The following is a 16,741-nucleotide window of genomic DNA, read 5'->3' on the forward strand; positions in this document are numbered from 1 at the left end:
CGTCGATTTATTATAGAGCACTGTGAAAAGTATTTACTACAGCGTTTTATTTAACATACTGACGTAGTAAAGATTTACAACGCCACCATAATTAAAAAATTGTCGTCTTATATCTATATTAAACGACATTTTATTTGTACTTCCGACGTCTTTAAAAAACACGGTCCTTCGCAATCTAAAATTTGAAGAATTCCCCTTAACTCTAAAACATTTCGCTCTCTCTCTTCAACTCAAATTCTAATCTTAGAGTTTTCGCTCTCCATCCTCCGTCATATTAGATTGCGCTCTCCCTCTCAAAGCATTGGTTATATTCTCTGAGCTTTTTCTACCTGTAAGTACAAACCCTAATCTCTTTATTTAATGATATTGCGTTATGTCTTCTTAAATCAATAAATGATTTCGTTGGTTTTGGTAGCTATGAGTTCTTAATATATGTTTTGGGAGCTATAAATCGGGAATGGAATTTGAAAAACCCATTTAGTGTTTGCATGCTTGTCATAATGACTCTCTGTTATGGATTCATATATGTTTGGTTGGCCATGGGTTCTTGGAAAATGATTGGGAATTGGATATTTATGTTTTGGGTTTTTGTAACCTACGACGACAGTCGATGGACCAAACCGTCGTCTATATTGTCGTTATACATTGGTATTTCTATTAGTTCCTTTGTATGAAATGTTTTTTTGGGTTTTGGTAGCCTACAGACGACGATATCTCTAGTAACTGTCGTCTTTAGGCTACCTAAACCAGAACATTGTTCTTCAAAAGCAATACAAATTTCTGGATTTAGGTAGCCTAAAGACGACAGTATCTCCAATAATTGTTGTCTTTAGATTACCTAAACCCAGAACATTGTTCTTCAAAAAGCAATAAAAATTTCTGGGTTTTGTTCGCCTAAAGACGACGGTATCTTCAATAACCATCGTCTTTATGCTACCTAAACCCAAAACATTGTTCTTTAAAAAGCAATACAAATTTCTGAGTTTGGGTAGCCTAAAGATGATGGTAATTGGAGATACCGTTGTCTACATTACTATAACAAGACGATCATTTTGTAAATACCGTTGTCTGAAACTTGTTTTGTTTTGTTTTGTTTTCAAATTATTCTCTGCTATGTGAATACCATCGTCTGTCATTGCTGGTCTTTTCACTTTATTATATATATGATTGTATAGTGTGGGAGATGGAAAAGTCATGGATGCATGTGGATAGAAGATCGAATGCATATGAGTTAGGGTGGAAGGATTTTTGAATTTTGTTGTAGAAAATCTTGGAAATACACCTCATATTCATTGTCCATGTGTTAAACGTGGGAATATTCGATTTTGGGGTTGGAATTATAAGGGATCACTTATACTTTAATGGAATTGACCAAAGCTATAAGATTTGGACATGGCACGGAGAACCTTGCGAATGGACTACTAATCCTAGTAGAAATATGGAAGAAGATGAGCAAAGTAGGTGCAGTTTGTTTCTGAAGAATTGGGGATAGATGATAATGATTTAGGCGATATTGGATCTGATCCTTATAAGTTTGCCAATGTGATTGGAGATGGAGATCAACCATTGTACCCTAGTTGTAGTAAGTACACAAAGTTGTCGGCTTTGGTGAAGTTATATAATTTTAAATCAAAACATGGGATGAGTGATGTATGTTTTACAGAATTATTGATATTTCAAGGAAATTTGCTTCCAAAAGGAAATACGATACCTTCCTCTATGTACGAGGCAAAAAATACTTTATCTGCTTTGGGGATGAGTTATGAGAAAATCCACGCAAGCCCCAATGACTGCATCTTGTATAGGAAGGATTATGAAGGTTCAACTAATTTTCCTACTTGTGGTATCTCAAGGTGGAAGGAAGGCAAAGATTCAATCTTGAAAGAGGGTGTGCCAGCGAAGGTGGTGTGGTATTTTTCGCGAATTCCAAGGTTTAAAAGGATGTTTCAATCACGTAAGACAGCTAAGAGTTTGACTTGGCGTGTTGATAGAAAATCAATTGACTGTCATATGCCTCATCCAGCAGATTCCCCGTCTTAGAAACTTGTTGATGATAAATGGCCCGAGTTTGGTAAAGAGCTGAGAAACTGGAGATTGGCTTTCTCATCTGATGGATTCAATCCCCACAGTTCTTTAAGAAGCAGATACAATTGTTGGCCAGTTATCTTAGTTACATATAACCTCCCACTATGGCTTTGCATGAAACGAAAGTTCATGATGTTGACCTTGTTGATACTCGGTCCTAAACAACTCGGAAATGTTACAGACGCCAGCCTTTAATTGATGATTGAAAACACTACTACAAAAAGTGCAAAAGATGACCATAAAAAGACGACAGTAGAACAAAATACCGTCGTTGTGTTTAGAAAGACGACGGTAACAGAAAACCGTCGTGGATAAGTAACTTAAAGAACTAAAAAATGGAGGTCAGCTTGAGTATTTTTTAAAATGACACACCCCAATGAAAAAGCGTTGTCTTATTAAAATGGTTTTCTTCAGAGTTAAATTCTGACCGAAAAACAACGATAGCAGGTATGAAGCCACTGACGTAGAAAGTGAAGACGTCGGTTCAACAAAAAAGCCGCCGTGTGAACTACTACATAAACACGACCAAATGTTCTTAGTGAGTGACGTATAATATTATGGAATTGACGTCGGTATATTATAAAAAAATGACGTGTTAAATCAATGTACCATGACACGGAAGATATATTTAACGACTTATTACTTGGGTGTGTACCACAACGGTACCTACAACACTATTGTCGTATAGAGTAGTAGAGAACAACGACAATAGAGGAGTAGATAACGACATCTAAATTAGAATATCCATGTCATATTTATAAAATATCAAAACGTAATTACCACGTCAGTTTATTCAATTAGCGATGTATAATATTTATTTACCATGTCCTGACGTTAAATTTACCGTCGTATTTATTCAATTTATACGTCTGTCTTCTCTGTAAACCGCTGTCTTAATTTTTATTATTTTTAAGGTTTTTGTTTTTTTGGTAGCCTACGACGGTTGATCTACAAAATGACAAGAACTGAGAAAACCGTCGTCACATGAAAATTAAAATGAGATCCCAAGAGGAATGAATTCTTACCATCGAGATCTTTGGATCTTGATCTTACCAAAGTGACGTTGAAGTGGTTTATACTGAACACTTTAGCTTCTATCCATTTGAAATCTGAAATGTATAAGAACCTAAAGAGACTCTTCAAATGTATAAGAACCTAAAGAGACTCTTCAAATCAGATTTCAAATGGATAAGAAGCTAAAGTGTCACTATAAACCATTTGTCTTTCAGATACACAAACCATAGTGATGTGAGACAGAGCCAAGGGCAAGAAGAAGTTGGAACCCTAATTAAAAACTGAGAGTTAAAAAACGCGTGAAAAAAATCATATTTATACAAATTATCCTGGATATCCACGTCGGTTCTATTACATGTAGCGACGTCAAATTTATATAATAATCGTTGTTTCGTAATAATTGCAGACGTCATTTCCGTAAACTAAGGCCAACGCCTTTTAAAATCAACAACGTCGGTTATGCATAAAATGACGACGTGGTAACATGTAATACCACTTCTACCAAAGTAAACTTTTGAAATACAACGACGGTTTAAATAAACAAGCATCGAGATAACATATACTATCAGGTCATCAAAAGTAAACTTTTGTTGTGTAAAACTTAAATAACCACGTCGGTTTCGGAATTCCAAAAGTGGTTTGGCTTTTTTAATAACCACATCGGTTTCTACTTATTGTACGTCATTATAACTACATACTAGGGCGGTTTTTAATAAAACTGTCGTTGTATTGAACTCTGGGAAAATATATAAACTTTTTCGTCACCTGACCTAATGTTCTACGTTCTCTCTCACCGATAAAATATCTCAGTTTCCCTCTCATTTTCCAAAAGCAGCTTCGTAAGTATCATCGTCTGAATCTCGTCATCGTCATCGTCTTCGTCTCTAAATCACCAAAGTTACGTCGGAAGGAAACATTTTTGCACCCCAAAAGTTTTTTCTCAATCTCTTTTCTCTTTTTTCACTTTCATTTGAAGAGGGTTTTGAAAAAACGAGTCTAGAAACAAGACTCCATCAAAATGAGGAAATCTTTCACTGGTTTGATTAAATTCATTAGTCCATTACTCTCACGATGCCTGAAGACGACAGTTCTCTCCTGTTTGCGACGTTAGAATCGACAAACCACGATGGTCGTTAAATCCGACCTAATGCAAACTGCATGACGGTGGTTAATAACCGTCATGGTGTGATAATTAATACGTCGAAAACAAGATAGAACCGTCGTCTCATGGGAGAAAGAACTGGCATTTTTCTTGTATCACATCTCAGAAAGATGACGGTTGTATTTTGTGTTTGACGTTGTAATACTAAACCACGTCGGTTCTTAGGCTTAATCACCGACGTGGTGTATCAACATTTACGTCGTGAACGAGATAAAATCGTCGTCCTATTTCCATACATGGTCTGAGAGAACTGTTTAATAAGACGTCGCTGTTTTCGTGATACCGTTGTGGTTTTTCTTTACGACAACGGTGGTGTTGTACAACCGTCGTCCGAAACCTCAAAACAAGGAAGCTCAAGTGTCAGAGGCTCAAAGGGATGAAGCCAAATAAGTTTCAAAGGCTCAAATGGAAGAAGGAAATTCAGTTCAAAGCAAACCCTCGAAGAGGATGAGATTTTCTTCAACCTCCGAGAAAGACTCGAGCACAGCCACATTTGTTGAGGAGCCAAAATCCACCCGCGGTATCAACACAATGAGCTGTGTTGTGAAGAGGAAAATTCAGAAGATTAAGCCTGTGGTTGAGTTCAATAAAAGGGGCAGACCACATGGCAAGGCTGCTGTTGAGATGCAGTCTTACATTGGTGTTTTGGCATGCACCAGAGTCCCTCTTGTGGACAAGAAATGGACTCAATTGGCCAAGGACCTGAAGGAGCAGATTTGGGAAGCTGTTCAAATGGCTTATGTTATTGGGGAAGGGTGTAAGAAGATGGTCCTGTCGTATGCCGCCAAAAAATGGAAGGATTTCAAGTATAACGTAACTAGGCAGTATATCCTTCCATTCGCACATGACAAGGAGAAGTTAAAAGAACCCCCTGAGCTTTATAAGTTCATAGAGAAATCGCATTGGGATGCCTTTGTAGATTCAAGGTTATCCCCAGATTTTGAGGCTGTGCATTCTGGACAGAAACAGAGAAGGGAAAAATTGGAGTACAACCATAGGTTTGTCTAGAAAAGGGTATGTTGGTTTGGAGGACCAATTGGAAGAAACCATGCCCGGTGAAGAAATCGATCGATCTCTGCTATGGAAGAAGGCAAGAGTGTTGACGTGAGTCTCCTAATTAATCAAGGAGATTTATTTTCTTGATTAATTAAGGGATTTACTTTCCCATTCTATTTAGTTGACGAATCTTTGTATAATTAGGAGATACTTTCCTAATTCTTTACTGTATCTCATTCCTTGTAAAGCACTCTGTAAACTCATATATATACCTCCTTATGGAGAAGAATAAAAAGAACCTAACATATTCAAACCCATATTCATATTTTAGCATGGTATCAGAGCAATTGATCCTCGGTTGTCTCTAAATCCTCATATCAAAGTTCTTCACACACAAACCCTAAATCCTCATATCAAATTTCCTCAAACACAAACCCTAACTCAAATTCCTCATATTTACAGATTTAGATTCAGATCTTCATAGCCAAATCCTTATATACTCTTATCACAAAACCCTAAACACATATTTTTTCTCTTATTCTTAAATCCTTCCGCTGCCATGGATATCGTCTCATCCTCCACAATTGCCAGCACAGGTTCCCCAGGTTATGTTTTGCATAGTTCTTCAAAGAAACACACATGGGTCATTGACACCGGAGCCATTGATCACATGACCTTTGATCCTGGATAAATTTCCTCTCATACACCGTCTTCTCAATCGGTGGTGTCTAATGCCAATGGTACCCCCTCCCCAGTAATTGGGGAGCGTTCCCTCTCTCTCTCTGACTCCCTCACTTTGGATTCTGTGTTGATTATTCCATCCTTACATTATAATCTCTTGTCTGTTGCTCAAATTACTACGGCTTTGAATTGTACTGTAACCTTTTGGCCTACTCATTGTGTTTTTCAGGACATTCTTAGCAGCAAGACGATTGGTTGTGGTACTAGGAGGGGCAAACTCTACTATCTGGACTTGGCATCTGACAGTGAAGCCAGCCTCAGTCAAGCTTACAACATTGGGGGTGCGAGTGTTGAGAAGCACACTTCCGAAGTATGGTTATGGCATCGCCGTATTGGACATGCTTCGTTTGGATATTTACAGAAGCTATTTCCTTCCTTATTTTCCAAGTTAGAAATTTCCAGTTTTAAGTGTGACATCTGTGAACTGGCCAAGAGCCATCGTGTTCCTTTTCCCTTAAGCTCAGCTAAAAGTTTGGTTCCTTTTTCTCTTGTTCATTCTGATGTTTGGGGCCCGGCTAGAATTACCATTCCAGGGGGAGCTCGATGGTTTGTCACGTTTATTGATGATTGCACACGTATGACCTGGGTTTCCCTTCTCCAAACCAAAGGGGACGTCTCATTCTAATTTAAACATCTCATATGTGTATACAATGGTCGTCTTGCTATAACTGGAAATATAACATCGACGACAATTCTTAAAAACGACATGTAACAGTCATAAACACGATGGTTTATAATTAATTCATCTTGTTCGGATAAATTTTGTACCGATATACTACGCTTGTTAGTACAACCATATCGACGTCTTAAAAATATACAAAGGCGGTGATCTTACAAAATTTGACGTTGTATATTCAAACAACGTCTGCTATCCACAACAAGATGACGTGCTAATCTAATAACCCACGTCGGTTATCCAAATAGGATGACGTGGTAACATAATTATCCATGTCGGTGATTTAAAACAAGACGACTTGGGACTTGATTATCCACATCGGTGAGTGAAAACAAGATGACGTGGTAACTTAATAACCTCGTTTTGTATTCTTTTCGACGTCTAAAACGATATAGGATGTTGTTTTATGTTGTTTAACGTCATTGTAAAGGGATCCAACGTCAGTTATGTCATTTGACATTTCATTTTAATATGACTTTTATATTTTATTTAATTCAATAATAAATTCAAAACTAATTCCAAAAATTTAAACTGACAACTACCATGCACTCATTGAAATATTGTCTCTCCCCTAAAGCTTTAAAAAATGTAATTTTATAAATATTTATTTATTTTATTTAATTACTAATATTAATAATATATTCAAAAAAATCCAAAAAATATACCGAAAAATTCTATGCACTCATTGAGACAATATCTTGCCCGTAAAGGCCTGAAAAATGTAATTTTAGTTTTCAAAGTTCAAATGATAAGAAAAGTCAAAAAAATTTAGAGACAAAGCACGATACTCCTTATACTTTACATAACATAACCCTAAGGTTTATGTGATCCATTGGTGCCCATAAATTCAAAATGATGAAATCCAGATTTTAGCCTACTATTATAGAAGGCATTGTTGTAAGGAGTCCGTAGCAATTTTCGGTTCATTTTTCTCATACTTGTGTATTTTTTTTTAATTATTGTAAAATTTAGGATTTAGGGTTTATTGAAATGACGCTGGTTTTCTCTCGCTGTTTTTGGTCAGCTACGCGCGTTCGAATCCCAGGAAACCCAAACCTCGTCTAATTATTTAATATTTACGACGTCAGTTTATTAAGAGGTGACGTAAACATAATTTACTACATCGTTTCCTTCATTTCTCGACGTATATTCTGTTTACCACGTCGGTTTTGTGTGTAAACTGCCGTCGTAAGTGAGTATTAAATATCGATAGCTAAGTATTTATCGACGTCGTTGATAAACGCGGTACTTTGGAATTTTTGACCGCGATCTAAATTTTTTAGAATTTCCCTTTAATCCTAAAGTAGTTCGTTCTCTCTCTTCAACATAAATTTGTCTTAAAGTTTTCACTCTCTCTCAAAACATTGGGTATATTCTCTGATCTCTCTCTCAAGCAGTTGTTATATTCTCTCAGCTCTCTCTCAAGCATTTGTTATCTTATCCATGTAAGTGCAAACCCTAATTTCTTTATTTAATGATATTGCACGGCTTCTTAAATCCATAAGTGTTTTCGTTCGTAGCTATATTTGGGTTCTTTTATGTTTTGGTGTTTGCATTCTTGTAATAATTACTCTCTGTTTGGGTTCTTTTATGTTTGTTTGGCCATGGGTTCCTGGAAAACGAATGGGGATGGGAGATTTAAGCTGTGGTTTTTTTTTATAAACCACGATGACGGTTGATGGATCAAACCGTCATCTAAATTTTTATTATACGTCGGTTGTTCATTTACTCCCGTCATCTGAATTTTACTTCGCAACTAGTAACCTAAAGACGACTATGTCTCCATTAACTGTCGTCTTTAGGCTATCAGAACCTAGTACTTTGTTCTTCAAAAGCAATACAAATTTTTGGGTTTGGGTAGCTCAATGACGACGGTAACTAGAGATGCCGGCGTTTGTATTTATATTACATGACGATTATGTTGTAAAAACCGTCCTCTTGTTCTTGTTTTATTTTTTATTTTCAATTTGTTCTCTACTTTTGAATGTAGTAGTGTTTCATTGCTGGTCTTTTCACTTTATTATATATATATATGATTTTATAGTGTGTGAGATTGATAAGTCATGGATGCATGCGAACAGAAGATCGAATGCATATGAGTTAGGGGTGGAAGGATTTTTGAATTTTGCTGTAGAAAATCTTGGAAATACAACTCATATTCGTTGTCCATGTGTGAAATGTGGGAGTATTCTATTGTTTGGGGTTAGAATTATAAGGGAACACTTATACTTTAATGGAATTGACCAAATCTATAAGGTTTGGACATGGCACGGAGAACCTTGGGAATGGACTACCAATGCTAGTAGAAATGTGGAAGAAGATGAGCAAAGTAGGTTCATTTATGTTTCTGAAGAATTAGGGATGGATGATATTGATTTTGCCAATATTGGATCTCATCCTTATGAGTTTGCCAATGTGATTGGGGATGGCGATCAACCCTTGTACCTTGGTTGCAGTACATACACAAAGTTGTCGGCTTTGGTGAAGTTATATAATTTGAAAGCAAAACATGGGATGAGTGATGTTTGTTTTACAGAATTATTGATACTTCAAGGAGAATTGCTTCCAGAAGGAAATACACTACCTTCCTCTATGTACGGGGCAAAAAAGAATTTGTTTGCTTTAGGGATGAGTTATGAGAAAATCCACGCATGTCCCAATGATTGCATTTTGTATAGAAAGTAATATGAGGATTCAACTAATTGTCCTACTTGTGGTATCTCAAGGTGGAAGGAAAGCACAGATGGATTCTTGAAAAAGGGTGTGCCAGCGAAGGTGGTGTGGTATTTTCCTCCAATTCCAAGGTTTAAAAGGATGTTTCAATCACATAAGACAGCTAAGAGTTTGACTTGGCATGCTGCAAGAAAATCAATTGACGGTCATATGTCTCATCCAGCAGATTCCCCGTCTTGGAAACTTGTTGATGATAAATGACCCGAGTTTGGTAAAGAGCCAAGAAACTTGAGATTGGCTCTCAAATATGATGGATTCAATCCCCACAGTTTTTTAAGTAGCAGATACAGTTGTTGCCCAGTTATCTTAATTACATATAATCTCCCACCATGGCTATGCATGAAGCGGAAGTTCATGATGTTGACCTTATTGATTTAAAATAGACGTCTACTTAGAGCCTTTGATTGATGATTTAGACATCTACTTAGAGCCTTTGATTGATGATTTAAAATCTCTATGGGATGGGATTAGAGGAGTGTATGATGCACATATAGGAGAATACTTTACACTCAGAGGTGTATTACTGTAGACAATTAATGATTTTCCTGCCTATGGAAACTTATCTGGTTGTGTCGTTAAAGGATATAAAGCTTGTCCAATATGTAGCGATGATACACCTAGTCACAAGTTAAATAATGGCCACAAAATTTGTTACATTAGGCATAGAAAATAGTTACCAATCAATCATCCATATAGGAGGCAACGTGCAGGTTTTAATGGGAAACTTGAATATGGCACGCCTCTTGAGCCATTAACCGGAGAAGTACTGCATATGGTTGAAGATATTAATTACATATGAGGCTCGAAAAATGGGGGAAGTGTTGGTGAGAATGATGGTGACAGAGTTTGTTGGAAGAAGAAATCAAAATTCTTTGATCTCGAGTATTGGAAATACCTCCCTGTGAGGCCTGCCCTAGATGTTATGCACATTGAGAAGAATGTTTGCGATAGTATCATTGGTGCATTGCTAGAGATCCCCAGAAAAAATAAAGATGAGATTGCTGCTCGGTTAGATTTATTGAACATGGGGGTCAAAACTGATTTGCAACCCAAGTATGGAGAAAGACGTACTCGCTTGCCTCTAGGGCCTTGGAATTTGTCAAGAGCAGAGAAGAGAGCGGTTTGCAATTCTTTATATGGTATGAAGGTCCCTGAAGGTTATTCTTCAAATATAAAAATTCTTGTATCTTTAAAAGATTTAAGACTTCTTGGCCTTAAATCTCATGATTGTCATACATTAATGCAACAAATGCTCCATGTGGCAATTCGTTCTGTTTTGGCGAAGCGTGCAAGGTATGCAATAACTCGATTGTGCTTCTTCTTCAATGCTATATGTGTAAAGATGGTAGATGTTTCCAAGCTAGATAAGTTGGAAGAAGATGTAGTAGTTACTTTGTGTTTGCTTGAGAAGTACTTTCCCCCTTCATTCTTTGATATCATGGTTCATCTAGTAGTACATCTTGTCAGAGAAGTTCGTCTAAGTGGGTCAGTATATTTTAGATGCATGTATTCGTTTGAAAGTTATATGAAAGTGCTAAAGGGGTATGTTTAGAATTGAACTCGTCTCGAAGGTTGCATTGCTGAGTGGTATATAGCTGAAGAAGTGGTAGAATTTTGTACCAAGCATTTATATGATGTTAGTACAGTTGGAGTGCCTTCAAGCCAGAAGATGGGAGTTTCAAAGCTATTATTAGGTTGCACAGTGAGCTTAGTTGATATGGACTTGCTGAACCAGGCACATCTATATGTCTTGGAGAATACAGAGGAAGTCCTACCTTATATCGAGTACGTATGAGTTTAATTTTTCATATGTAGCCGTTTTAAATATTATTACTCCTTATGTTTATCTTATATACAAGGGACCGTAATGCTTGATTTTTCGTGTCAATTGTAAGGAACATATGATCCACATCAAGACTGTTTATCCAAAATTTAGAAAGAGAACAAAGTGGCTACAAGATAAGCACAATAGCACTTTCATTCAATGGCTACGCTTTAAGGTACATATGTTATTGAATGACATATTGAACTTTTAATTTTCTTTCTTTCTATATGTTAGATTAAATTAAGATATATGTTTAATTTGCAGGTTCAAAATGAACTTAATGGGGAAGACAATAATGGCGTATTAGAAAATTTAAGGTGGCTAGCAGCTGGTCCAAGCATGGCAGTGCCATCATATAGGAGCTATCTTATTAATGGTGTTAAATTTAACACCAAGGCACAAGATGATGTGCAAATTGTCCAAAATAGTGGAGTTTATTTACTTGCACATACTATGTAAGTTGCTAGTGCCAAGGATAAAAACCCTATTGTCTCCAATATGGGTTTTTATGGGGTTATTCAAGAAATTTGGGACCTTGACTACCAAAAGTTTAGAATCCCAGTCTTGAGGTGTGATTGGATAGATAACACTTCGGGCCTTGTAGTCGACGAACTTAGGTTTACCCTTGCAGATTTGAGTAAAATTGGACATAGGAATGACCAATTTGTTATGGCTTCTCAAGTCAAACAAGTATTTTATGTTGACGACCCAATGCATCGTGGTTGGTCAGTAGTGTTATCAATGCCTAATAGAGAATATAATGATGTTATTGGTGATGATGTGCTAGGTGATATTAGAATTGAGTGTGAGCCATTTACTAGAGAGATACCAAATGTTGACACATTTGATGACCTAGTGGGTGAGTTTGGGAGTGAGAATATTGGAGATGGGTGTGAAGATATATGGATTGATTGATTGTTGTAATTTATGACATTAGTTATGCAGTTAATTGTATGACATTAATTAAGAGCTCTATATATCATTTTAATTTCGATCACATTTTCATTCTATAGGCTTTGGGCACGACAAATAAAAAATTAAAAATACTGGGTTAAAGTTGAAAATACGATGGTGAAGTTACAAAAATTGCAAAAAGAGACGTCTAAAATATAACCAACGTCGGGTTTCTACAAACGACGTGGAATGTTAATGCAAAAATTAAATAAAAACTGCCATTTGAAAAAGAAAACACGTCGGTTAATTAAAATTAATTTAAACAAGGCTAATAAATATTACCAACAACGAGGGTAACGAAAGTGATTCACGACGTACACTGAAGAATAACACGATGGAATAGAGCTTAAATCGACGAATTTAAGGATAATACTACTTCCACCGATTGATAATTACCGACGTAAAAACAATGTTGCATGTCTGTTATAATAAAACAATTGACGTCTCAAAGAGAATACACACGTCAAATGGGGTTATAAAAGGGACTTATCAAAGACCAACGACGTCAGGGAATAAACAAACCACCGACGTAGTCAGTTATATAACAACATCAAATAATTGGATACTTGGGACATAGTAAAGTTCTTAACCACGACCTGTATTTAACAATAACCGACGTCAAATCCATAATTCAAGTCGTTTCCTTTCTTCTTAATGACAGTTAGGTTATAACAAACTGACGTAGTAAATTGGTAACCACGTCGCAAAATGGGACTCTTAGGCCATAGTAAATGGTCTAACCATGACAGATATTTTACATTAACCGACGTTCAAAATTAAATCCACGTCGTTTATTTTTCTGTTCACACCGTCAAAATAACTTTCAACGTCCGTGGTGACCAAAAGGGTCGTGGTTAGAAGTTTGTGACGTCGGTTCTAAGTAAAGATATGCCATGTTAAATTTTTAAAACGTCAGTTTTTTTTAATAAAAGCGACGTCTAAACTTGTCCAAAAGTGTATTTTTATATGTTACATTTGCCATGTTATATGTTTTAGACATCATTTTTATTATTTAGTGAACGTAGTATATGTGAACCACGACGGTTTCTACGTTTTACACGTCGGTATTCTTTAAATTACAGACGTGGATAATCGTTTTTACGTCGTCTTTTTGGTTGTTCTTGACATTTAACATTCTTTAAACGTCCGTGTTTTACTAAAACCGTCGTCTAATATAGTCGAAGTTTTCTTTTTAAGCTTTTTATGTATGAATTAGACGTTGGTTTTAATTGTTTTATGATGTGGAATGTATTAACAACGTCAGTTATTTTCCGTCGTTATTTTATGTATTAATGTATGGCGGTCGATTTCACGTCGGTTTGAAAACATGCTACACGACGGTGGATTCTCGTCGTCTATTTCAATTTTTGTAGTAGTGAAATCTTTGTGGAATGGGATTAGTGGAGTGTATGATGCACACATAGGAGAATACTTTATACTCAGAGGTGTATTACTGTGGACAATTAATGATTTTCATACCTATGAGAACTTATCTGGTTGTGTTATTAAAGGATATAAAGCTTGTCCAATATGCGGCGGTGATACACCTAGTCACAGGTTGAAACATGACCACAAAATTTATTACATCGGACATAGAAAATGGTTACCAACATATCATCCATATCGGAGGCAGCTCAACTTTTAATGAGAAACCTGAATATGGCATGCCTCCTGAGCCATTAACCGGAGAAGAAGTGCTGCAGATGGTTGAAGGTATTAATTACAAATGGGGCTCGAAAAAAGGGAAGTGTTGGTGAGAATGATGGTGACAAAGTTTGTTGGAAGAAGAAATCAAAATTCTTTGATCTTGAGTATTGGAAATACCTTCCTGTGAGGCATGTCCTAGATATTATGTACATTGAGAAGAATGTTTACGACAATATCATTGGTACATTGTTGGAGATCCCTGGAAAAAATAAAGATGGGATTGCTGCTCAGTTAGATTTATTGAACATGGGGGTCAAAACTAATTTGCAACCAGAGTATGGAGAATTTGTTAAAGGCAGAGAAGAGAGCGGTTTGCAGTTCTTTCTTTGGTATAAAGGTCCCTGAAGGTTATTCTTCAAATATAAAAAGTCTTGTATCTTTATAAGATTCAAGACTTCTTGGCCTTAAATCTCATGATTGTCATACCTTGATGCCACAATTGCTCCCTGTGGCAATTCGTTATGTTTTGGAGAAGCCTGCAAGGTATGCAATAACTCGATTGTGCTTCTTCTTCAATGCTATATGTGCAAAGACGGTAGATATTTTCAAGCAAGACAAGTTGGAAGAAGATGTAGTAGTTACTTTGTGTTTGCTTGAGAACTACTTTCCCCCTTCATTCTTTGATATCATGGTTCATCTAGTAGTACATCTTGTCAGAGAAGTTCTTCTATGTGGGCCAGTTTATTTTATATGGATATATCCGTTCGAAAGATATATGAATGTGTTAAAGGGGTATGTTTGGAACCGTACTTGTCCCAAAGGTTGCATTGTTGAGCGGTATATAGCTGAAGAAGATGTAGAGTTTTGCACTGAGCATTTATCTGATATTAGTACAGTTGGAGTGCCATCAAGTTAGAAGATGGGAGTTTCAAAGCCATTATTAGGTTGCACAGTGAGCTTAGTTGATCGGGACCTGTTGAACCAAGCACATCTATATGTCTTGAAGAATACAGAGGAAGTCCTACCTTATATCGAGTATGAGTTTTATTCTTTAAGTAGCCATTTTAAGTTATTCCTTATGATTATCTTATATACAAGGGACCATAATGCTTGATTGTTTCGTAACATGTAGGGAACATATAATCCACATCAAGACCACTTATCCAAAATTTAGAAAGAGAACAATGTGGCTGCAAGATAAGCATAATAACATTTTCATTTAATGGCTACGCTTTAAGGTATATGTTATTGAATAACATATTGGACCTTGAATTTTCTTCTTTTTATGTTAGATTGAACTAATATATGATTAATTTGCAGGTTCAAAGTGAACTTAATGGAGAAGACAATAATGGCGTATCAGAAAATTTGAGGTGGCTAGCAGCTGGTCCAAGCATGGCAGTGCCATCATATAGGAGCTATCTTATTAATGGTGTTAAATTTAACACAAAGGCATAAGATGATGTGTAAACTGTCCGAAATAGTGGATTTTATTTACTTGCACATACTATGCAAGTTGCTAGTGCCAAGGATAAAAACCCTATTGTCTCCAATATGGGTTTTAATGGTGTAATTCAAGAAATTTGAGACCTTGACTACCAAAATTTTAGAATCCCAGTCTTCAGGTGTGATTGGATCGATAACACTTCGGGCCTTGTAGTTGACGAACTTGGATTTACCGTTATAGATTTGAGTAAAATTGGACATAGGAATGACCAATTTGTTATGGCTTCTCAAGTCAAACAAGTATTTTTTGTTGACGACCCAATGCATTGTGGTTGGTCGGTAGTGTTATCAATGCCCAATAGAGAATATAATGATGTTATTGGTGATGATGTGCTAGGTGGTATTAAAATTGAGTGTGAGCCATTACTAGAGGGATACCCAATGTTGACACATTTGATGACCTCGTGGGTGAGTTTGGGAGTGAAAATATTAGAGATGGGTGTGAAGATGTATGGATTGATTGATTGCTGTAATGTATGACATTAGTTATGCAATTAATTGTATGACATTAATTAATGGCTCTGTATGACATTATTTTTATCACTTTTTCATTATGCAGGTGCAGGCTTTGGTCAAGACCAATCCAGTATTAAAAATACTGGGTTCAAGATGTAAAATACGGCGGTCCAGTTAACAAATTGCAAAAACTGACGTCTACATAATAACCAACACCGTATTTTAACAAACAACGTGGACTGAACAATGCAAAAGAACGTACATTAATAAAAACCTCCATTTGAAACAAAAAGCACGTCGGTTAATTAAAATTCATATTACATGACGGCTAATAGATATTACAAACAACGAGGGTCATGATAAGATTTTCAAATGATTCACGTTGTAGATTTTCAAATAACATGACGGAATAGTGCTCCAACTGACGAATTTTATGACAACACTACGACTACTGATAAATACTTACCATCGTCTAAAGCGCACAATAAAGGCCACTCAATTCCATTACTTGTCGTGAGAGCTCTTCTGAACGCCAATCAAATGACAACAATTGTGTTTGTGCCTAATAAATCACGGCCATGAGCTGGCCGAAGGAGCCCCCTTTCTCGGCCCTGGCACTTGCTCGTGAAACTAAAACGCAGCATTTCAACAGGGTGCTTTGCCTTCCTGAAGACAAAAGAAAAATGCCAGGGCATGATCATCTCGAGCTCAAGTGCAGGCCGAGGCCGACGCCAAGCAAAATCGCAGCCAGAAATATTAAAGTCAGATCATCACGTGATAGCAGGGACCCATGCTTCATTTAATGAAGTAGTGCCTGTTTAATGCAGCAAACCCACTGGCCACAAATAAGCATTTAATGCATGAGGGAAGGTGGGAAGTGACTGAAGTCATGTTTTGGAGACAGAAGACAGAGTGATTAGACGTAGACATTCTCACAAGAATTCTT

The 16,741-nt window shown here is 36.6% G+C and overlaps 1 pseudogene; it reads left to right on the plus strand.

Annotated features, from left to right (window-relative positions):
- The first annotated feature begins 1,641 nt into the window (after nt 1-1,641).
- Nucleotides 1,642-15,973, plus strand: LOC148292795 (uncharacterized; annotated as a pseudogene).
- Nucleotides 15,974-16,741: the final 768 nt, after the last annotated feature.

Source organism: Prunus avium, chromosome 7 (assembly GCF_965620075.1).
Source record: "Prunus avium chromosome 7, drPruAviu1.hap1.1, whole genome shotgun sequence".
Taxonomy (NCBI): Eukaryota; Viridiplantae; Streptophyta; class Magnoliopsida; order Rosales; family Rosaceae; genus Prunus; species Prunus avium.